Below are 24020 nucleotides of genomic sequence, written 5' to 3'. Positions count from 1 at the left end.
TCAGAGGAGCATTGTTGAACTCAGGAAGACCCCGCCGAACAGGGTCCGGAAGGGGAACATCCTCCATATAAAACCATACTAAAGGCCAGTCTTCGGGTGACTTCTTCGGAGTACCGGACAGGTATCCGGTATCGGCGATGCGCCATATTTCGGCTCCGCCCACTTGATAAAGTGACCCCCTCTGTGTGCGAGGGACGAGGCAAAATAGCCTTTTCCATAGCTCGAAGTGAGCCTCGCAGCCCAGGAACAACTCGCAGAGAGCTACATAGCCGGCGATGTGTAGGATGGAGGCGGGGGTGAAATTGTGTAATTGGAGGCCGTAGAACTCCAGGAACCCACGGAGGAACGGATGAGTTGGAAATCCGAGTCCGCTTAATAGATAGGGAACAAGGCAGACCCGTTCCCCCATAGAGGGACAGGGAAAGCTCTCCGCTTGCTCCCGCTATTATAGGTGGCAAGCCCGGCTCGAATGGGCACCATGTACGCCGGAGGAAGAAATCCCTTAGTCCGCAGTTCGACTAAACGACTGTGTGGGACTGAACACCTCTCCCAATCACCGGGCTTAGGGCTTAGGGGGCGGGAGGAGGAGCTGCGAAGGTTGGCCATGCTGGAATGGATCTTTCCGGAACGGGCTCTGATGGACTCTCACTGGGGGAGGATGGTATGGATCGGATCTAAGGATCCCCATCCATTTAATAGACAATTTACTTATTTGGCTAGGGGGGAAAATGTAAAAACGCATTGGCGCCTCGTATTCACTCGACGCGTGGGAGAAAGCCCTTATTGGGCACAGAAGCCAAGAGGTCCAAACATTTATGGGACCGGACACTGCTTTACAAACGTTCGAAATATGGAGAAGAACCCACCTTGCAATGCCGAAGACAATACTGCGCGCCGGACTCATCGTCATTGAAGCATGGTTCCGGGGCTACTAAGGGAGTCCTGGATTAGGGGGTATCCGAACAGCCGGATTATATCCTTTGGCCGGACTGTTGGACTATGAAGATACAAGATTGAAGACTTCATCTCGTGTCCGGATGGGACTCTACTTGGCGTGGAAGGCAAGCTAGACAATACGGATGTATATATCTCCTCCTTTGTAACCGACCTTGGGTAACCCTAGCCCCCTCTGGTGTCTATATAAACCAGAGGGTTTTAGTCCGTAGGACTACAACAATCATACCATAGGCTAGCTTCTAGGGTTTAGCCTCTCCGATCTCGTGGTAGATCAACTCTTGTAATACCTATATCATCAAGAATAAATCAAGCAGGACGTAGGGTTTTACCTCCATCAAGAGGGCCCGAACCTGGGTAAAACATCGTGTTCCCTGCCTCCTATTACCATCCGCCTTAGACGCACAGTTCGGGACCCCCTACCCGAGATTTGCCGGTTTTGACACCAAGGTCGGGGAGGTCGGAGACACAGTGAAGGAAATGAATTCGTCGATGGCGTCGCGGTGGCCGAAGGTTGAAGACGACATCGATGTCGACGACAAAGAGCTCCCAGGCTCGAGCCGAAGGGCGGGGCCGATGTGGACAACGACGGTCCCCTAGGTGTCTCACGGCGATGAGGGTTGGCCAGTGGTCTTGGCAACGACGAGCCAGCGGCGACGATAGCATTCGGTTGAGGCCGGACGCGGGCGGGGAGGAGAGCAACGGCACAGGGGGGAGGGGGAGAAGCGGGCGGCATTAGGGCGAGCGGGGAGGGCTCGGCGCAGCTATATAGGGCAGGGGAGCCGGGGATGCTCGACGCGTGTGGCGCCGGCCATGGAGATGGTGCCACGGCTGCCCTGGCTGCTCCTGTAGCTGGTAGGAGAGGATTGGGGGTGAGTTGGGACAAAACTATTACCTTAAGGCCCAGAGGCATAGTGATAGGTTTTCTTTTTTTTATTTACTTTACTGTTTGCCTTTGCTCCTATTTTGCATTATTTTGAGCTACTAAATGATTTTTGTAAAAGAAGAAACTTGACACATAATTACTTGGCAATATACTGAGTTGGCTCAAAAAGGCTGAGGCTGGTTGGAATCCATTTAAATTTAGTTTAAATAGAAAAGGGTTAAATGTTGTTGTTTTGACACTGTTTTAAAAAGGTTAGGGGCAATTTAATACTTCAAATAATACTGGTTTCTACATGGCAATTACTTAGTAATTATTTTCAACCTAACCAACAATTTTTTTAATGTTTAAAGAAACAATAAATTTGACTTCAGAATTTAATTGGAATTTGACTTCAGAGTTGATCAAGTCATAGCTAGCTCAGTAAAGCATGGTGACATGGCATCATTAACAGGGGATTAGTGTAGCATGACAATGGGCGTGTTACACTCCGGTTAATAGGTTAGTCCCAAAAATAATATAAAAGTGTATAAATAAGCCCATTAAACATCCAAAACAGAATATATGATAGCATGGAACAATCAAAAATTATAGATACGTTGGAGACGTATCAACCATCCCCAAGCTTAATTCCTGCTCGTCCTCGAGTAGGTAAATGATAAAAACAGAATTTTTTATGTGGAACGCTTCCTAAAATATTTCTCAATGTAATTTTCTTTATTGTGGCATGAATGTTCAGATCCGAAAGATTCAAGATAAAAGTTTAATATTGACATAAAAATAATAATACTTCAAGCATACTAACTAAGCAATCATGTCTTCTCAAAATAACATGGCCAAAGAAAGTTCATCCCTACAAAATCATATAGTTTGTTCTTGCTCCATTTTCATCACACAAGAATGCTCTCATCATGAACAACCCCGATGACAAGCCAAGCAATTGTTTCATACTTTAGTAATCTCAAACCTTTTTCAACTTTCACGCAATACATGAGCGTGAGCCATGGATATAGCACTATAGGTGGAATAGAATATAATGAAGGGGGTTATGTGAAGAAGACAAAAAAGGAGAAAGTCTCACAGCGACGCGACTAATCAATGGGCTAGGGATATGCACATCAATTGATGTCAATGCAAGGAGTAGGGATTGCCATGCAACGGATGCACTAGAGCTATAAATATATGAAAGCTCAACAAAAGATACTAAGTGGGTGTGCATCCAAATTGCTTGCTCATGAAGACCTAGGGCACTTGACACTACAAGAATTATGTTGATCCATGACAGTCTCATTCCGTCATGGACCAGCGTAAATCCGTCATGAAGGGGTGTCCTTGGCAGATTAGAAATCCATCATGTATATCAAATCATAATTGGACCATGTGCATTCCATGACGGTTCTTGGCCGTCATTGATGGCACTTAACTGACGTTGTCATAACGGTGTTAGCTTGACTACCACATCATCAGCTGACATGGATCTGACGTGGTGGCCCGGGGAATAAGAAGCCCAATTAGACTTTTGGCCCACTAAATTGTAGCTTGGCCCAAGATGGACAACCCATGTAGTAATCAGACCATTTGAAATTTCAGCCCATTAAATATCAAGTTGGTCCAAGGCCCACTAATTTCATTCATGGCTCATGATGTTATCGGCGCAATTAGGATTTTAACCTACTAAATTTAATAGAGACTAATTGCCCACTAATTTTGGTTCTTAACATTTTAGCTCATGAGGAGGCCCATTGTTGGAATATATAATCCAAGGTCTATAATGAAAAATTCCCATTAGTATATGAAAATGACAAAACAAGAGACTATCTATCATAAAGATCATGGTGCTACTTTGAAGCACAAGTGTGGAAAAAGGATAGTAGCATTGCCCCTTTTTTGGGCCTTCTCTTTTTTATTTATTTGGCCCTTTTTGGGACAATGCTCTATTAATGATGATCATCACGCTTCTATTTATTTACAACTCAATGATTACAACTCGATACTAGAACTAGATATGACTCTATATGAATGCCTTCGGCGGTGTACCGGGATGTGCAATGACTCATGAGTGACATGTATGAAAGAATTATGAACGGTGGCTTTGCCAAAAATACGATGTCCACTACATGATCATGCAAGGCAATATGACAATGATGATGCGTGTCATAATAAACGGAACGGTGGAAATTTGCATGGAAATATATCTCGGAATGGCTATGGAAATGCCATAAGAGGTAGGTATGGTGGCTATTTTGAGGAAGATATAAAGAGGTTTATGTGTGATAGAGTGTATCGTATCACGGGGTTTGGATGCACTGGTGAAGTTTGCACCAACTCTCAAGGTGAGAAAGGGCAATGCACGGTACCGAAGAGGCTAGCAATGATGGAAGGGTGAGAGTGCGTATAATCCCTGGACTCAACATTAGTCATAAAGAACTCACATACTTATTGCAAAATCTACAAGTCATCAAAAGCCAAGTATTACATGCATGCTCCTAGGGGATAGATTGGTAGGAAAAGACCATCGCTCGTTGATACGTCTCCGTCGTATCTAATTTTCCAAACACTTTTGCCCTTGTTTTGGACTCTAACTTGCATGATTTGAATGGAACTAACCCGGAGTGACGTTGTTTTCAGCAGAATTACCATGGTGTTATTTATGTGCAGAAACAAACGTTCTCGGAATGACCTGAAACTTCACGGAGTAACCTTTTGGAAAATATGAAAAATACCTGCAAAAATTGAAGGCCAGGGGGCCCACCACCTGTCCACGAGGGTGGGGGCGCGCCTGCCCCCCTAGGGCGCGCCCCCTACCTAGTGGGCCCCCTGATGCCTCTCCGACTCCAACTCCAACTCCATATATTGTGTTTCGGGGAGAAAAAAAATAGAGAGAAGAATTCATCGCGTTTTACGATACGGAGCCGCCGACAAGCCCTAAAACCTCTCGGGAGGGCTGATCTGGAGTTCGTTCGGGGCTCCAGAGAGGGGAATCCGTCACCATCGTCATCATCAACCATCCTCCATCACCAATTTCATGATGCTCACCGCCGTGCGTGAGTAATTCCATCGTAGGCTTTCTGGACGGTGATGGGTTGGATGGGATCTATCATGTAATCAAGTTAGTTTTGTTAGGGTTCGATCCCTAGTATCCACTATGTTCTGAGATTGATGTTGCTATGACTTTGCTATGCTTAATGCTTGTCACTAGGGCCCGAGTGCCATGATTTCAGATCTGAACCTATTATGTTTTCATCAATATATGAGAGTTCTTGATCCTATTTTGCAAGTCTATAGTCACCTATTATGTGTTATGATCCGTTAACCCCGAAGTGACAATAATCGGAATACTTACCGGTGATGACCGTAGTTTGAGGAGTTCATGTATTCACTATGTGTTAATGATTTGTTCCGATTCTCTATTAAAAGAAGGCCTTAATATCCCTTAGTTTCCGTAAGGACCCCGCTGCCACTGGAGGGTAGGACAAAAGATGTCATGCAAGTTCTTTTCCATAAGCACGTATGACTATGTTCGGAATACATGCCTACACTATATCAATGAACTGGAGCTAGTTCTGTGTCACCCTATGTTATGACTGTTACATGATGAACCGCATCCGGCATAATTCTCCATCACTAATCCATTTCCTACGAGCTTTCCATATATTGTTCTTCGCTTATTTACTTTTCCGTTGCTATTGCTATCATCACTACAAAATACCAAAAACATCACTTTTACTACTGTTACCTTTTGCTACCGTTACCACTACTATCATATTACTTTGCTACTAAATACTTTGCTACAGATACTAAGTTTCTAGGTGTGGTTGAATTGACAACTCAGCTGCTAATACTTGAGAATATTCTTTGGATCCCCTTGTGTCGAATCAATAAATTTGGGTTGAATACTCTAGCCTCGAAAACTGTTGCGATCCCCTATACTTGTGGGTTATCAAGACCATTTTCTGGCGCCGTTGTCGGGGAGCATAGCTCTATTCTTTGAGTCACTTGGGATTTATATCTGCTTATCATTATGAAGAACTTGAAAGATCCGAGAACCAAGATGTATCCCTCAACTACGAGGGGAGGTAAGGAACTGCCATCTAGCTCTGTACTTGATTCACCTTCTGTCTTGAGTAAGCTTGCGATGCCTAAAACTGATTCTGCTATTCGTTCTGATATGTCGCATGTTATTGATGATGCCACTTCTGTTATGCATGATACTTATGATGAAACTACTTCTATGCTTGATACTACTGTGCCACTTGGTGATTTTCTCGATGAACAACTTGCTAGGGCTAGAGAGATTGAAAATATTGAATCTGATAATACTGATGAAAGTGATGATGAAGAATCACTTGTTATTCTTAAGGGTTATGTTTTTGATCAAGAAGCTTCTTTAGCTATATTAGCTTGCAAAGATAGAAACGAACTTAAGAGGTTATTAGCTAAATGGAATAAGTAATCTCTAAATGCTAGAATGAAACTTGACCCTGCTTTTTCTACTTCACCTATTTGTGTTACCGATAAGGATTATGAATTCTCTGTTGATCCTGATATAATTACTTTGGTTGAATCTGATCCTTTCCATGGCTATGAATCTGAAACTGTTGTGGCACATCTTACTAAATTAAATGATATAGCCACCCTGTTCACTAAAGATGAGAGAACTCTTACTTTTATATCCTTAAAATATTTCCGTTCTCATTAAAGGGTGATGCTAAGATATGGTTTAATTCTCTTGATCCTGGTTGTGTGCGTAGTCCCCAGGATATGATTTATTACTTCTCTGCTAAATATTTCCCTGCTCATAAGAAACAAGTTGCTTTAAGGGATATATATAATTTTGTGCAAATTGAAGAAGAGAGTCTCCCACAAGCTTGGGGGAGGCTTCTCCAATTACTTAATACTTTGCCCGATCATCCTCTTAAGTAAAATGAAATATTTGATATATTTTATAATGGACTAACCGATGCTTCCAGAGATTACCTGGATAGTTGTGCTGGTTCTGTTTTCAGGGAAAGAACACCGGATGAAGCTAAAATTCTATTGAATAATATGTTGTCAAATGAAAATAATTGGACACCTCCGGAGCCAATTCCTGAGCCTATTCCTAAACCAACTCCGAAGAAGATGGGTATTCTATTTCTCAGTCCTGAAGATATGCAAGAGGCAAAGAAATCTATGAAAGAAAAAGGTATTAAAGCCGAAGATGTTAAGAATTTACCTCCTATTGAAGAAATACACAGTCTTAATTTACCGCCTGTTGAAGAAACATATGATCTTAATCCTTTACCTATTGAAGAAACTCATGGTCTTGATAACCCGACACAGGTAGTAAAGGTAAATTCTCTCTATAGATATGATAAAGCTGTAATCCCATTTACTAAGTTTGCTAGCCCATGCTTAGATGAGTTTGATAGATTTATGGCTAAGCAAGAAGACTTTAATGCTTAATTTGGTAGACAATTGAAATACAATTCAAATATGCTTGAACACTTGGGTGATTATATGGCTAATGTCAAAGGTGAACTTAAAATTATTAGTAAACATGCTTCTATGGTTACCACTCAAGTAGAACAAGTACTTAAAGCTCAAAATGATTTGCTCAATGAATTGAATAGTAAAGATAATGATCATGATGTTAGAGTTATGACTAGAGGTGGTAAAATGACTCAGGAACCTTTATATCCTAAAGGCCACCCTAAGAGAGTTGAGCAAGATTCTCAGAGAAATAATATAGATGCACCTAGTGCTTCTAAAAGGAAGAAAAAGAACAATGATAGGACTTTGCATGCTTCTAGTGAACTTGTTACTGAAACACCGGAGAATCCAAATGATATTTCTATTTCTGATGCTGAAACACAATCTGGTAATGAACCTGAAACTAGTGATAATGCTAATAATAATATTCATGATGATGCTCAACCTAGCAATGATAATGATATAGAAATTGAACCTGCTGTTGATCTTGATAACCCACAATCAAAGAATCAACGTTATGATAAGAAAGACTTTGTTGCTAGGAAACATGGTAAAGAAAGAGAACCATGGGTTCAGAAACCCATGCCTTTTCCTCCCAAACCATCCAAGAAAAAGGATGATGAGGATTTTGAGCGCTTTGCTGAAATGATTAGACCTATCTTTTTACGTATGCGATTAACTGATATGCTCAAAATGAATCCTTATGCTAAGTATATGAAAGATATTGTTACAAATAAAAGAAAGATACCAGAAGCTGAAATTTCCACCATGCTTGCTAATTATACTTTTAAGGGTGGAATACCAAAGAAACTTGGAGATCCAGGTGTACCCACTATACCATGCTCTATTAAAAGAAACTATGTTAAAACTGCTTTATGTGATCTAGGAGCCGGTGTTAGTGTTATGCCTCTCTCTTTATATCGTAGACTTGATTTGAATAAGTTGACACCTACTGAAATATCTTTGCAAATGGCCGATAAATCAACTGCTATACCTGTCGGTATTTGTGATGATGTGCCTGTTGTAGTTGCAAACGTTACTATTATAACGGACTTTGTTATTCTTGATATTCCCGAGGACGATAGTATGTCTATTATTCTAAGACCCTTTTTGCATACTGCAGGGGCTGTTATTGATTGCACTAAAGGCAATGTCACTTTTCATGTTAATGGTAATGAGCATACGGTACACTTTCCGAGGAAACAACCTCAAGTTCACAGTATCAATTCTATTGGAAAAATTCCATCGATTATATTTGGAGGTTTTGAATTTTCTCTTCCTACTGTCAAGAAGAAATATGATATTCTTATTATTGGGGATGTGCATATCCCCGTTGAGGTAACATAGTTTTATTCGAAATTTCCTCGGTTCCATGTTATTCGGAATGAGTTCGTTAACAAGACTTGATCAACCTTGTTAGTGGATTCCTTTTGATGATCATGAGATGGATGAAACTAGGCACAACCTGTTGTACCCCACTTTTACTTTCTGTTATTTATATTAAATAAAATAAAATAAATATTTTTCTCTCTGTTATCTGATTATCCGTGCAATATAAAAATACCCTGAAAATAAAAGTTCTCCAAATGACCTGAAATTTAAATATGATTTTTTCTAGAATATTTGAGAATATTTGGCACTGGAAACACAGCAGGGGAGTCAACCACCTGCCCACGAGGGTCCACGGTGGCTCTCCTCCACTTATTCATGCACCCACACACTTCTTCTTCCTCCCACAAACACAAATATCCAGCTCAAGCACGAGTTCTAGCTCATCTTGCTGCCATTTCCGATCTCCTTGCTCAAAGCACCTCTCACAAAACTGCTTGGGGAGATTGTTCCTTGGTTTGTGACTCCTCCATTGGCCCAATTAGTTTTTGTTCTAGTGCTTTATTCATTGCAAATTTTTGCTGCTTAGGTGACCCTGTTCTTGAGCTTGCATGTCAAATTTATATGGTCAAAAGTAGTTTTGATGCATGATATAGGCTCTAGGCACTTGTAGGAGTAGTTGCTATCAATATTATTGAGTTTGGTTTACTTTTATTTTGAAGTTACTAAAAATTTCAGAATTTTTCCGAAAATAATAAGGAGACTTTTGAGGGGCTCATCGAGCCAAAGCTCGAAGGAAAAGGCACCGAAGCCTAAGTATAATCTACCTCGCACCACGGAGGTTCGGGCGTGTGAATGGCCTTCCGATGATTTCTTGAGAGCAGCCGGGATTTATGAAGATTTTCATGAATTGGCTAAGAATGCAGGCCTCACCGCTTTCCTCCACGACCAATGCGATCAGTATCTCTTACTGACAAATATCTTTGTGCAAAACTTTCATTTCCATTCTAGGAGCTCACCACCTATGCTGGAGTTTTATTTATATGATGAGCATAAGGAGATGTCACTTTATGATTTTTGTCGGGTTTGTTTAGTCCCTTTTGAGGGCAAGACAGAAGAACCACATCGCGATGATGTGGAGGGGTTTATTGATACTATCACTGTAGGGGAAACAAGGAAGGTTTACGATGCACGAATCACTAGCATACATTTCCCTGTTTTACGCTACTTTGCATTATTTGCTAGTCGTTGTTTAATTGGTCGCGGGAACTGTGGAAACCTTAGTATCCCTAATATTATTATTTTGCTCCACGGTTTATACGGTGATAATTCTGTTAGTATGGGCGGCATTATTGCTAAACGGTTAAGTCTAAACCGTACCAAGGGCCCCATCTTTGGAGGCATCTATGCTTCATGCCTAGCTGCACATTTTAACATACCTATTAGGCATTATGAGAAGGAAGAAAAAGTGCTGCCTCGTGTTTATCTAGATTATAAAAGTATGGTGGCACATGATTTTATTGTTAAGAATAGGGAAGGAGAGCTTAAATACCAATTGTTCTTTAATAAATATCATCCTGAGACTATTACCCTGCCTGCTCCTTCTTTGTTTCATTTATCTGCAGGCCAGTACCTTGTTTGGTTAAAGGCTATTCACGCCTACTGGAACCCTGCACCAGCCATGGAGCCAGAGCCGGAACCACAAGTTGATCCTTCATGACAGTCTAATTACCAGTGGGATCCGGAGATGATTGTCAGCCAGTGGCAATCGGAGTCTTCCTCTTCTTCATCCCAGTATGACCCCAACTATTATTATGGGTATCCGCCAGGCTAGCCGTGGCCATAGACCAACTTAGGCCAAAAGGCTAAGCTTGGGGGAGTACGTATTTCCCACAGACATTACATTTATGCTCACACACTCATTGCTAGATGTCGGTGCTCATACTTTTTCATTGTATCATCCATGCTAGTTTAATTTTCCTTTTTATGCCTTCTTCTTGTGTGTTTAATAAACCTTAAGAAAAACCAAAAAAATCAGTTGTAGCTTTTAATTAGTTTACCTTCCATGCTTGTAGTAGTAATTAAAAAGAAAACCCAAAAAGATTTCCTGTTCTCCTTTTGCTTGTTGGGAGCTCTCCCGTGTAAATAGTTTTATTTCTTTTCTTTGGGGTGATAGGAGAAGACCATGATTAAATTGTTGAACTGGCTCTTGTATGCATACTTGTTGATCTGACAAAAGAGCCCATATTACCTTGTCTTCTCCTGTTTATTGAATGCTTGCAGATTCCAGCTTAGTCCAATGCATGTGCACTATTATTATTATTCACATCGTTCGGTCGTGCAAGTGAAAGGCAATTATGATGATATATGATGGACTGACTGAGATGAGAAAAGTTGGTATGAACTCGACCCCTTTTGTTTTTGTAAATATGATCAGTTCATCGTTCTTGATTCAGCCTATTATGAATAAACATGTTTGCAATGACAACTAGAGATCATAGTTTCTTGTGCCATGCTTGATTATCTAGGAACTTATAATGGTTTACCTTGCGTGCCAACCACCTGCCCACTAGGGTGGGGGTGCGCCTGCCCCCCTAGGGCACGCCCCCTACCTCGTGGGCCCCCTGATGCCTCTCCGACTCCAACTCCAACTCCATATATTGTGTTTTGGGGATAAAAAATTCAGAGAGAAGAATTCATCGCGTTTTACGATACGGAGCCGCCGCCAAGCCCTAAAATCTCTCGGGAGGGCTAATCTAGAGTCTGTTCGGGGCTCCGGAGAGGGGAATCCGTCGCCATCGTCATCATCAACCATCCTCCATCACCAATTTCATGATGCTCACCGTCGTGCGTGAGTAATTCCATCGTAGGCTTGCTGGACGGTGATGGGTTGGATGGGATCTATCATGTAATCGAGTTAGTTTTGTTAGGGTTTGATCCCTAGTATCCACTATGTTCTGAGATTGATGTTGCTATGACTTTGCTATGCTTAATGCTTGTCACTAGGGCCCGAGTGCCATGATTTCAGATCTGAACCTATTATGTTTTCATCAATATATGAGAGTTCTTGATCCTATCTTGCAAGTCTATAGTCACCTATTATGTGTTATGATCTGTTAACCCCGAAGTGACAATAATCGGGATACTTACCGGTGATGACTGTAGTTTGAGGAGTTCATGTATTCACTATGTGTTAATGATTTGTTCCGGTTCTCTATTAAAAGAAGGCCTTAATATTCCTTAGTTTCCGTAAGGACCCCGCTGCCACGGGAGGGTAGGACAAAAGATGTCATGCAAGTTCTTTTCCATAAGCATGTATGACTATGTTCGGAATACATGCCTACTTATATCAATGAACTGGAGCTAGTTCTGTGTCCCCCTACGTTATGACTGTTACATGATGAACTGCATCCGGCATAATTCTCCATCACCGATCCATTGCCTACGAGCTTTCCATATATTGTTCTTCGCTTATTTACTTTTCTTTTGCTATTGCTATCATCACTACAAAATACCAACATCACTTTTACTACTGTTACCTTTTGCTACCGTTACCACTACTATCATATTACTTTGCTACTAAATACTTTGTTGCAGATACTAAGTTTCCAGGTGTGGTTGAATTGACAACTCAGCTGCTAATACTTGAGAATATTCTTTGGCTCCCCTTGTGTCGAATCAATAAATTTGGGTTGTATACTCTACCCTCAAAAACGGTTGTGATCCCCTATACTTGTGGGTTATCACTCGTCCTCGACCGCCACTCATAAGGAAGACATCAAATAACACCTCATGTTTCAAATTTGTTACACAATGTTTACCATACGTGCATGCTACGGGACTTGCAAACTGCAACACAAGTATTTCTCAAATTCACAACTACTCAACCAGCACAACTTCGATATCACTATCTCCATATCTCAAAACAATCATTAAGTATCGAACTTCTCTTAGTATTCAATGCACTTATATGAAAGTTTTTATTATGCCTAAAAGCAAATTGCCATGTTGTTATAAGGGACTCTCAAAATAATATAAGTGAAGCATGAGAGATCAATTATTTCTATAAAAGATATAAGTGAAGCACTAGAGCAAAAACGATATGGCTCAAAAGATATAAGTGAAGCACTAGAGCAAAAACTATATAGCTCAAAAGATGTAAGTGAAGCACATAGAGTATTCTAATAAATTCCGATTCATGTGTGTCTCTCTCAAAAGGTGTGTACAGCAAGGATGATTTTGGTAAACTAAAAAAGCAAAGACTCAAATCATACAAGAGGCTCCAAGCAAAACACATATCATGTGGCGAATAAAAATATAGCTCCAAGTAAAGTTACCGATGAATGAAGACAAAAGAGGGGATGCCTTCCGGGGCATCCCCAAGCTTAGGCTTTTTGGTGTCCTTGGATTTTACCTTGGGGTTCCTTGGGCATCCCCAAGCTTAGGCTCTTGCCACTCCTTGTTCCATAATCCATCAAATATTTACCCAAAACATGAAAACTTCATAACACAAACCTTAACAGAAAATCTCGTGAGCTCCGTTAGCGAAAGAAAAAAAACACCACTTCAAGGTACTGTAATGAACTCATTCTTTATTTATATTGGTGTTAAACCTACTGTATTCCAACTTCTCTATGGTTTATAAACTCTATTACTAGCCATAGATTCATCAAAATAAGCAAACAACACACGAAAAACAGAATCTGTCAAAAACAGAACAGTCTGTAGTAATCTGTAACTAACGCAAACTTATGGAACCCCAAAAATTCTAAAATAAATTTCTGGACGTGAGGAATTTATCTATTAATCATCTGCAAAAATAATTAACTAAATATCACTCTCCAGTATAAAAAATGGCAGCAATTCTCGTGAGCGCTAAAGTTTCTGTTTTTTACAGCAAGATCAAAAAGACTTTCCCCAAGTCTTCCCAACGGTTCTACTTGGCACAAACACTAATTAAACACAAAAAACACAACCAAAACAGAGGCTAGATAAATTATTTATTACTAAACAGGAACAAAAAGCAAGGAATAAAAATAAAATTGGGTTGCCTCCCAACAAGCGCTATCGTTTAACGCCCCTAGCTAGGCATAGAGATTTCAATGATGCTCACATGAAAGACAAGAATTGAAGCACAAAGAGAGCATCATAAAACATGCAACAAGCACATCTAAGTCTAACATACTTCCTATGCATAGGCATCTTATAGGCAAATAATTTATCAAGGCAAGCAAAAACTAGCATATGCAAGGAAGCGGAAAGAAACAATAGCAATCTCAACATAACGAGAGGTAATTTAGTAACATGAAAATTTCTACAACCATATTTCCCTATCTCATAATAATTACATGTAGGATCATAAGCAAATTCAACAAAATAGCTACCACATAAAATATTTTCAACACGATCCACATGCATGCAAAGTTGACACTCTTCCAAAATAGTGGGATTAGCATTAACTAAAGTCATGACCTCTCCAAACCCACTTTTATCAAAAACTTCATAAGATTGAACATTCTCCAAATATGTGGGATCTAAAGTTGACACTCTTCCAAACCCACTTTCAATATTATTTCAAACATTATTATCAATCTCATATTCATCATGGGGCTTAAATAAATTTTCAAGATCAAAAGAAGAATCACCCCAATCATGATCGTTGCAACAAATAGTAGTCATAGCAAAACTAGCATCCCCAAGCTTGAGGTTTTGCATATCACTAACATAATTGACATTAAGAGAATTTATAATAACATCATTGCAATCATGCTTTTCATCAAAGGAACTATCAAGTATGGGTGCAATAGCAACGATCTCATGTTTAACATAAGGAACTATAGCAAATTCATCTTCATAAATATTGGCATCATGGCCACAAGAATAGCAAGCATCATGTTCATGAAGGGATATTTCAATCAAATCATCGGAATCATAATTATCTATAAATTCATGCATATCATTATTTTCTTCCGAAGCAACGGTCATTCTTTCGATAAATTCTTTGACATAGACATTATGAGCATAGTTTTCATAGCAATATTTAAGTATGTCAAAATTTTCAGATTCGTAGAGAGTAATACCATACTTTTTAATAAAAGAAGCAACTTCATAAGCACCCTTAAAAGCAACAAATTCTTCAATTTGTTTGATATCATAGTAACTATAAACACCCTTTGCATAAGAAGATAAGATTTCATTATCATTAAACTCACATAGGTAGGGCAGGTGTTTTTTAGGGTTCTTAGAGCAACAAGTAAAATCACAAATTTCACAAAGATTCCAAGCATAACACAGCAATTTGTTTATTTGATCCCATAAGAGTCTCCCCTTTTCAGACAAACGGTGACGCAAAAAATGAGCATGCTCATCTAAAGATTTCCCATCAACTAGGCTAGTTGGGGTTTCAGCACGAGCGCATAAGGATCGAAGATCATCCAAGTAGAACACTTGAAGTGGATCCATATCAATAGATTTTTAGCAAGCAAAGATGCAAGCAAATACATGGAAACACAAAGAAAGATACATACGGGAAGAAGGTGAACAGAAAAAGAGGGCGAATAAAATGGCAAGGGAGAAGTGGGGGAGAGGAAAACGAGAGGCAAATGGCAAATAATGTAATGCGAGGGATAAGAGTTTGTGATGGGTACTTGGTATGTCTTGACTTGGCGTAGATCTCCCCGGCAACGGCGCCAGAAATCCTTCTTGTAACCTCTTGAGCACTGCGTTGGTTTTCCCTTGAAGAGGAAAGGATGATGCAGCAAAGCAGCGTAAGTATTTCCATCAGTTTTTGAGAACCAAGGTATCAATCCAGTAGGAGACCACGCGCGAGTCACCGCGTACCTACATAAACAAATAAGAACCTCGCAGCCAACGCGATAAAGGGGTTGTCAATCCCTTCACGGCCACTTGCAAGAGTGAGATCTGATAGAGATAATGATAATAAGATAAATATTTTTGGTATTTTTATGATATAGATTGAAAGTAAAGATTGCAAAATAAAATAGATTAGAAACTTGTATGATGGAAAATAGATCCAGGGGCCATAGGTTTCACTAGTGGCTTCTCTCAAGATAGCATAAGTATTACGGTGGGTGAACAAATTACTGTCGAGCAACTGATAGAAAAGCGAGAATAATTATGAGAATATCTAGGTATGATCATGTATATAGGCATCATGTCCGTGACAAGTAGACCGACTCCTGCCTGCATCTACTACTATTACTTCACACATCGACCGCTATCCAGCATGCATCTAGAGTATTAAGTTCATAAGAACAGAGTAACGCCTTAAACAAGATGACATGATGTAGAGGGATAAACTCATGCAATATGATATAAACCCCATCTTTTTATCCTCGATGGCAACAATAAAATACGTGTCGTTTCCCTTTCTGTCACCGGGATCGAGCACCGCAAGATTGAACCCAAAGCTAAGCACTTCTCCCATTGCAAGAAAGATCAATCTAGTAGGCCAAACCAAACTGATAATTCGAAGAGACTTGCAAGATAACCAATTATACATAAAAGAATTCAGAGGAGATTCAAATATTGTTCATAGATAAACTTGATCATAAACCCACAATTCATCGGATCTCAACAAACACACCGCAAAAGAAGATTACATCGAATAGATCTCCAAGAGAATCGAGGAGAACTTTGTATTGAGACCCAAAGAGAGAGAAGAAGCCATCTAGCTACTAGCTATGGACCCGAAGGTCTGAGGTAAACTACTCACACATCATCGGAGGGGCCATGGAGTTGATGTAGAGGCCCTCCGTGATCAATGCCCCCTCCGGCGGAGCTCCGGAAAAGGCCCCAATATGGGATCTCCTGGGTACAGAAGGTTGCGGTGGTGGAAATAGGGTTTCATGGTGCTCCTGGATGTTTGTGGGGTATATGAATATATATATATATATATATATATATATATATATATATATATATATATATATATATGAGGAACAAGTACGTCGGTGGAGCAACGAGGGGCTCACGAGGGTGGAGGGCGCGCGGTTGAGGTTTTAGGAAGCCAAGCATTAACGAGAGCTTTGCTAAGCAACTTGGGCTTTGTGCGACCCAAGGAAGAAGATCACAAGCGGGAGTCCCCTCTAGGAAGAGATGCTTTCCAAAGGCCGTACGCTACTGTTGAATGGCCAAATAGGGATTGAAACAGAGCCAGGGGGTAGGCGCGCCCCCTGCCTCGTGGCCTCCTCGTTTATTGCTTGACGTCCACTCCAAGTCCTCTGGATCACGTTTGTTCCAAAAATCACGCTCCCGAAGGTTTCATTCCGTTTGGACTCCGTTTGATATTCTTTTTCTGCGAAACACTAAAATAGGCAAAAAAAACAGCAATTTATGTTGGGCCTCCAGTTAATAGGTTAGTCCAAAAAATTATATAAGTGTATAAATAAGCCCATTAAACATCCAAAACAGAATATATAATAGCATGAAACAATAAAAAATTATAGATACGTTGGAGACATATCAATCACCAACCTGAGGGCTACCTGGCGTAAAAAGCTTGCATTTCTCTTATTAATTTCCGTCACAAGATACAATGCTAGCTGTGTATTGATATCCCCTCTTCTTTTTATCAGTTGATTGATCAGACCAGCCTAATGTTTTGACGAGCAGCTTGTTTTGCTAGCATTTATATAGGGTCAAGGATGCTAATTGATCGAGAATTTTATGGTGGTAATTAAATACCATGCTAATTTTAGGATAGAGTTAGTGAATTGATTTACGCATATCCATGAATAGACATGCATACTTATCACCTCTCTGATTTTATAGCGTGAATTGATTCATTCCCCTTTTCTGGGTCCAGCCTATCTATTCAACTAGATGATTCCCCGCGCGTTGCGGTGGACACCTTTGCTTACCAATTGTTGTTAATAATGTATTTGTTTTACATCGAAACCTTGACTTAGTTTAAAGGACGGATTTAATTACTAAGGGTTAATTTAAGTAGCTGGCTAAATGATGAACTCAACTAAACCCACTAGATAGAAATATTCAAGCCATCCTAAGAGGATAATAAAGTTGTTTTACCTCGTTCTTCTATTTTTTTTCTTGGATTTTATTAGTCAAGGTGTATCTTGATCTTCACTTCTTCTAATGCCTGAAATAAACATAATTAAGGTTATATTAGACAAAAATTGCAGAAGATAACCGAGAGAGAATGATGAATTGTTAATGTGACTGAAAAAAGTCAATAGGATCATCGCTTCTGTAATCTGAATAAACATATTTAAGATTGCTAGCGCAGACCTTGGTTGTAACTTGCAAGAAGCAATGTGGCGTCTGCAACTGCGCACAGAATAGAAAGAAAGTAAGCAAGGTAGGAGCATATAAACATGAGAAAAATAAATACAGCACGATGTGTTTCTTGACGAAACAACGATGGTGATCGTGTACTGACTGGAACCTATCCCGTGAACATAGCGATGAAGTGCACACATCTGCAGGAATCAACCAAGAGTGAAACTAACCAATCCCAAAGCACATAGAGCAAACAACCAGGCAAGCAAGCAACAGCTTCATGTGCATAACATTTCCATTCAGAACTGGCTGGACGGATCTTGATACTCCTTCTTTCTGCTGATTGCTGTTGGTCGCCTCAGCCCTCACGGCCAAAAGCTCGCACCAACACTTGCATGGAGAAGAATGGCGGGCAGAAGAGGAGATGCGACCTGGATCATCTTCGGCTGAATCGAGCGAGAGAGAGGGTCGCAATTATGTACTCCCTTCGTCCAAAAATACTTGCCGCATAACTGGATAAAAATGGATTTATCTAGAACTAAAATACGTCTAGATACATTCATTTCACCGACAAATATTTTCGGATGGATGGAGTACTACGTTGTTTTTCTTTGGACTTTTGTAGGCTGTTTGTGTACGCTAGGGAGCCGGTGGTGGGTCTCTACAGCTGGTAATCGAAGGGTGACGTGTCCATAGTGTATGTTGGTCAATCTGTGGTGGGTCCCTTGTGTAAGCTAGTGATGAAATGCTGATGTGGCTGGTTTATGATGTGGATAGCCTGCATGCTAAAAGAAATATGATAGTGGGGATGAACTATTTAGGTATTATAGATATCCAATCAAGATATGAAGATCCTTCTGATAAAAAAGATCCGGATTTGTGATGTATTGTCAAAAGCTAAGAGTGGCAAAAGTGAGACGTCAAATTCTAGAGTGGCATAAGCAAAATTGGCAAAAACTAGAGTGGCCAAAACAAAAAAATTCCCTTGATTTTCGGATATCCTTGAACAGACATGGATACTTATCACATCACTATTTTATGGTGTGCATTGATTTGTTCCCCTTTTTGGCGTGCATGGTTTATCTATCCAATATCCAGTCAAGATCTGAAGATTTGTTGCATAAAAAAGATTTTGGCCACGTCCTGTCTATCTATCCAATACTTAGTCAAGATCTGATGATTCATGACCAAAAAAGGGAATGAATTAATTGATACAATAAAATCAATGAGGCGATAATTATGCACATTTATTCAAGGATATGCAGCCATCAATCCATTAATTCCAACCTAATATTCAGATGGTATTAATTACCACCATAACACTAAGGATCAATTGTCATGCTTGCTCATATATAAACGCCCGCAGAAGATCAAATCAATCAGTAAAGAGAAGAGAGGATATCAATACACAACTATCATTGTACCTTGTGATGGCGATTAGTAAGAGAAATGCAAGCCTTTTATGCTTCACAGCCCTCATGTTGGTGATGGCCACTTTGATGTTGCCTTGTTATGCTGACCGAAAAGGTTAACATCCTTTTTCTCCTATTGTTTATATACCTAAAACTTTCCCTGCATCTATGTTTGCAGTTGATAGCACGCATCGGTAGTGAACCTTTGAATGAACCCATATTGTATTTAAGATGCTAATTCATATAATATTTTTCTGTAGAATACTGTGGGTGGATTAAAGATGGATGCACCTATCACAAGTGCAAGGATTGGTGCGCTGGACAGGGTTACCCCAAGAGATTTAAGTGTGTGGACGCCGAGAATTGCTGCTGTTTGCTTACCGCCAAGCCCGGGGTGGATGTCGTCCATCGTTATGATTGACCGCCGCCGAATGTTGTTTTCCATTATTAGATATATAACAAAAGGCCCCATGCATTGAAACGGGTCCAAAATAAATAAATTTTAAACAGAAATATGTAGCATCTCCGATCATCATTGCATAACGTGAGTCATCAATGTGCAAATTCATAAATTTGTGAATTGGGCCCAAAAATGAAAGCTTGCAAATTACATTCATTCTCTTATAAACAGAGAAAGACAGAGAGAGATACTTCTCATAGTTCCTTATATTTATATTTATTGTACCCAATAGCGAACTATTTTGCCAATTAGAGAGAGGAGAGGGATGAAAGATGAGGTACCCAAATACGTCATTTTTGGTTTTCCATGTTCATATGACCTACCCTAACACAAACTTAACAAAGATAAATAGCCCAAGGTCTACCCCCTTTCAAAGCGGATCTCAAGGATGGAGCAAGCTAGACCCATGGGTCAAACTTTCATTCAACTAGATAATATCCCGCGCGTTGCTGCGGGATATTATTGTGCCAAATCCTAAAGATTCATAGGTGTATTATCAGAGGACATATTATCAGAAGGAAATGAATTCTGCCACTTCAGTGTGGTATTTGTGAACTCACACAAACCATATTTGTGCAATGTATAAGCAACTATCAGACTTGAATCATAGTTCTATGTTGTTTGAGCCTTGCAAATTACAATAAGCTATTCAAACAAACTAAACAATTGTAGTAAGGGATTCATTCTTCAAACTTTTACCAGCCTAAAAGTGGGGGGCCAAACAGAAATTGTCTCACTCAAACTGGAGGTTCCAACAATAATCAAATGTATGCCTCACAGTCACAGATAATAACATCATGGATCAAAACTGCTTGGCCATGCAATTGCACTTATACAACATGCAGACAATCTGGCTAACTTTAAATACATATATAAACAATGAAATCAAATTAACTAAACTTGATATATTTTACAAAGATAGATACATACCCAAGAGAAAAAAAATACTTCTCTTGCAATGATCTGAATTTAAATAAACTGATTGTGATAACAAAATTCCATACATACAAATCAATTTAATACACACAATTTGTTGCATGGTGGGATTTCACTCCAGATCTTAGGCTATAAGTATATCTACATCAAACAACTGGAACAACAAAAGTACTGTCTTGGCAGACTGTACGTACAAAAAAAGACGCCATGTTTGGCAAGTCTGCATGCAGGCTTCAACCTTTGTTTGAATCAGTTTGAGCTTCACCTATATGTGTTAAAGCGAAGGAGATATAGAGTGGGTGTCTAGGTGATACAAAAGAGAGATGACCGTAGAACATGAATGCAAGAAGAACATTACCATAGATTAGCACGAATAGGGCTGAAGCAAGATCACTGGCTTGCTTTGGTTTTCATCAAACAACTTGCAGAGACAATAGAAAAGAATCAGCACAAACGAAGGTTAGAAAAGTAATAAGTAAAGATCAAAGCTTCTCTCAACAAAATCAACTATTTTAGAGATCATGAATTGTGGTATTATTGTTCGTTCAATCTAAACCTCCGATGGATATTGGTTGAAGATCAACCCGAAATTCCATCAATAATCAAAATTACCATACGACTCGACAAAGTAAAATGGGTCAGGGATTATGGATTTAAGAGAAGCATCGAGGTAAAAGATAGAGGACTGCAGGGAGTAACTGATAGTCCATAAGATAACCAGGGACCATAAAATTATTGACTCATTTTGTTCCAAAATTGCAAATTATGAACTAATGAACGTGTTATCACTGAATGTGGCAAGGTTAAAAAACATATTGAGCAAACAATAGAGCATAAAGATTATCGAGATTTATTTTCAAACTACAATATGCTTCCATTTTCATCGGACCATGTCGATATAGATTCAAAAGTCTGCTTAAAAAACATCTAATGAACTTGTTATCATTGACATTAGCAAAGTTTCAAAAAAGATATTGAGTAAACAGTGGAGTACAAAGATTACCTAGATTTATTTTCAAACTGCAATCTCCTTCCATTTACATAGACCTTGCTGGCATAGATTAAAAATTCTGCATAAAGAAACATCAGAAGGAGAGAGTATCACCATCGGTGCAGTATGAGTGATGCGGCTGAACCCACCCGTGCTGGAGGACGATGGGAAGGCAATAAGGTGAGGCAAAGCACAAACTTCAAAAGGAGATCCATCAGTTTCTTATATGGAGAACGTGGGGGAGAGGAAGTGGAAGAGATTAGGAGATGGAGCGTCAAATGCCAATTATTTGAGGTACATGCAGCATATGTTTTCTTTTGTTTGGAGAAAATCAGATCGTTGGGTGGTTGTACACAACAACGGGGAAGATAATACAGTATGAGACGGTTGGAGCGGCTGGGTTGCATAAGGCGGAAGAAGTGGCGTACAGTTGCTGTGATATTTTTCTTAGAAAAAACAAACAAATACTGAAGAATAGAGCACATGACCTTCAACTTGGAGAAGTCATCGATGTAGTTTGAAATTGTACGTCCTTGTCTGCACGCCCATAACCAATAAAATGAAGCACCGAATAACCATGACAGCTTCCTCCCCAGTTGCAAAAGGTCAGCTTGCGGAGAAAGGCCACCATTACGACAGTAGAAGGTCGCGGCTGGAGGAAGACAAACAATGACTGAAAGTTCAATGGCCCCCTTGTTTGATTAAGCACTTCTCTGAGCATTGGTTGTCACCCTTTATGCGGCCGGCCGCGCGACGGAGGGACCAGAGGGGAGCCACGGCGTGCGCACAGGCGCTGCTCAGGGATGCCTGCTTCAGGACATGGCGGCAGCGAGGAGGCGAGGGGAAGGGGCGGTGGTAGACCGGTGAGCTGATCCTTCCCAATGTTGTTCGCACGTACTGGGGCAGCGAGGGGGATGGCATCACGGATTCATCCTGCTGGATCCCGCAGGAATCGGGGGGCGCGATAGGGATGGCCGCCGCGTCTGATGCCACCGCCGCCGCAAGGAGTAACCGGATAGCCGCCGCGAGGAGGATCTGGAGCTGAGGAACAGGATGACGAAGTGGCTCCTACCACCGGCGAGGGAGGCCGGCGGCGGGAAGAGGAGCAAGAGGGAGTTTCTTCGGGCATGGGCAGTGGGGAATCCTAAAGATTTCGTGTTTTCTTTCGGGGATTTTTTTCTGGCTCAGAGTTGAGGAGGTGGGCTTGAGTGGATTGCATGGTGTGACATGGCTGGATGTGATTGGTTGATGATGTGGCTATGCTGCATGTTGAGGTAAATCAAGTAGTGGGGATGAACTTCTTAAGTTATATAGGATACCACAAGATAGTAACCAAAGTAATAGTGGCAAAGTATCCACTAAAATCCACTATGCACACAAGTAAGAAAGTAACAAGCAATAGCCCAATCTTTGAGTGTTCTCAAAGACAAGCTAAATAAACTGACACGCAATAATGACATCAAAGCGTTCTCAAGGAAGACGGATTTATAAATAGTTGAATCTAATAACTGGTTATCGCTCATAACAAATTATGATAACGCACGTATGTGGGTGGCGCCAAATATTAGCATGCCCCAATACCATGGGAACATACTACACATGATTAAACTCACAACTGCCTACCAGCTGCATTGCAAATAATTAAGGACTAAGTCCTCACCACGGAACAAGATTAAAGGTCGGCATTTATTCCCTATAAGTAATATCCGAGAATCAGGGGACGGTTTCTGTCACTCCTACACCCCATCATCAATTTACACAAGATATAATATCGCCCTCTAAGCCCATATAGGTGAAGTAACCTAGGGTTAGCCTCCTAATTTACCATTAGAGAACTCAAACATAATATAAATAAATCATACAAAGGGATTTGAAGCAATAACTAATCGTTGTCATCAACTAGAAGTCACACGTGCCCTTAAGATCAAACGGATCTACTCACAACGCACCAAACAAGTCATGACCAGGGGCATATGACAGAGGTATGCCTCTGGAAATAATAGAAAAATCACATGAATAAGCAATACACCAACAGTTCATATAGAGAAATAACTTCCCAACATCAATTGAAAGGTAGTTTTACAATCCAAGAGGTGAAAATGGTGTGGATATGGTGATGGAGCAGTGGAGGTGGTGAAGATGGTTGGTGGAGAGGCCCCCCTTGATGCCTTGATGGAGTAGGTGCATAATTCCTTGAGTTTAAGTGGTGGATAAGAACCCTCCGAGGGCAATCGCGAGAGGAATGAACCCTAGAAAAAGTTCCGCCTCGCGGCGGCAACATGTCTGGGTGTTTTCGGCGAATGACACCCCAAGTTTTGGCAG

This window comes from Triticum urartu, chromosome 2 (assembly GCF_003073215.2).
Source record: "Triticum urartu cultivar G1812 chromosome 2, Tu2.1, whole genome shotgun sequence".
NCBI lineage: Eukaryota > Viridiplantae > Streptophyta > Magnoliopsida > Poales > Poaceae > Triticum > Triticum urartu.
Note: the sequence above shows the minus strand (reverse complement) of the source record.